Consider the following 2,140-nt stretch of genomic DNA (forward strand, 5'->3'; position numbering starts at 1 on the left):
TAATGCATTTTATTTATCTGTGTTTGGAAATGCAGCAGACCAATTCAAGTGGCCATGTATCCTACCTCCCATGGTCAGGAAGGCAAGTTGGTAGCTGTAGTCTTGTGTGTGTTCTCTGCACACTTTTCCTTTCCAGGTAACTTAGTGAGGCTCTTGCAGTGAAGGTGGTATCTCAGGCTGATGGAAGCATTTTCACCCTGCAGGTAGGTCTGAGGTCTTGTGTGTGATGCCTGCAGCTGCTGGCTAGGAGGCAGGGGCAGGGGCTCCATTCTGCTCCTGCCATGAGTACCTGGATCTTATGTCCAGGGCCACTGTAGGGTAAATGGAAGTTATCAGGTTTTTTTTTTTAATTTTTTAAAGATTTATTTTATTTATTTATACATACAAGAGCTGGGGTACAGGCCAGAGATGCGGGGGGTGAGAAGTCACCAGAGACAGAGTGGGGAACAGAACAGGCAGATTGACTGAAGTACACTGCTGAGGGGAGCAGTGGGCGAGTCAGGAGAGGTGTGCTGGGCCATGTGGGTTGCTCCCTGGCAAGCCAGGGATCGAACTCATGCTGCGTTGCTTAACCCCTTGCGCCACCAGAGAGGCCCCGAAACTTAATTTTCCTGATGGAGGAGAAAAGAAAGGAGCCCTTTCTACAAACTTAGCCCAGGTCTGTTTCATAGTCTTGTCCACCATGAAATAAAATTACATTTCTTATGGAGAGTTATTGATTTAGTCCTCTCCACACGCCCATCTAAACCTTCAAATTAGGTATAATAGATGTATGAATTTGGGCTAAAGCTTCTAACTTCTGTCATAAATAGCAAGTGATATGTAACCCTGGTCATGTTCCTTAGCTCCAGAAAACTGAGATTTTTCATCTGAAAATGGGAATTGTATTTTCATTCATTAATTTTCCTTTATTAGAACTCTGAGTTAAGAGTTCATCTAGGGCCTCCCCGGTGGCGCAGCGGTTGAGCGCTGGGTTGCGAAGCTGCCCACGGCCTCTGCGGCGCCGGTTCGATCCCCGGCTGCTCCCCGGCCACTGGAGGAGGGTCCCACATGGCGCGCAGACCTCTCCTGCCGCCCGCTGCTCCCCTCAGCGGTGTACTTCGGTCCTTCTGCCTGTTCTGCTCCCCGCTCTGGCTCTGGTGAATTCTCTCGCCCTCCCGCACTTCTGACTGTACCCAGTGCATGTATAAACAAACAAACAAACAAATAAATAAATAAATAAAAAACATGCCTCTAAAAAAAAAAAAAGAGTTCATCTATATCCTCCTCACTCCTCCTAACACCTCTGTTAAGTAGATCTTTTTGATACCTTTTTATTGATGGGAAAACAGACTCTGAACAAAACTACCTTGTCAGGGTCACGCATGTCTGACGTTGCTACTTATGTGTGAACAGGGCTCTGCAGGTGCTCTTGGTGTAAGGGGTGGGCTCCAGAATGAGAAGACAGGTTCAAGTCCTCATCCACCTCTTGCTACCTGGGAAATCTTTTTCTTTTGTTACCAAGTTTCAGATGTTTATTAATCTATGTAAACCCCAACACAATACACCATGATTTCATGCATTTTGAGGGAACTATTTTTTGAAAAGACCTTCATATTTTTTTTTTTTCCAAGATTTATTTATTTATTTATACAAGCATTGGGTACAGTCAGAAGCGCGGGAGGGTGAGAGAATTCACCAGAGCCAGAGCAGGGAGCAGAACAGGCAGAAGGACCGAAGTACACTGCTGAGGGGAGCAGTGGGCGGCAGGAGAGGTCTGCGTGCCATGTGGGACCCTCCTCCGGTGGCCGGGAAGCAGCCGGGGATCGAACCGGCGCTGCAGAGGCTGCAGGCAGCTTCGCAATCCAGCGCTGAACCACTGCGCCACCAGGGAGGCCTGAAAAGACCTTCATTTTAAGCCACTTTATAGTGAAATACTTTATTTAGAAGTCTGGACCTTCTTCACTTTGCTGTGATCTACATCACTACGTGGAACTGGTTTTGATCTTTGAGATCCAGTTTGTTCCAGGGCTCTGGGTTATTCTTTCTGCCCCAACTGACATCTGGATGGAACAAAGTCAGACACATGACATACAACTCTGCTCCCTCACCTCCAGCTCCAATAAACACAAAGGGGGAATCAAGCTAGGGTATTTCTTGG

This window comes from Talpa occidentalis, unplaced genomic scaffold (genome assembly GCF_014898055.3).
Source record: "Talpa occidentalis isolate TD23 unplaced genomic scaffold, MPIMG_talOcc4v2.1 talOcc4.7, whole genome shotgun sequence".
NCBI lineage: Eukaryota > Metazoa > Chordata > Mammalia > Eulipotyphla > Talpidae > Talpa > Talpa occidentalis.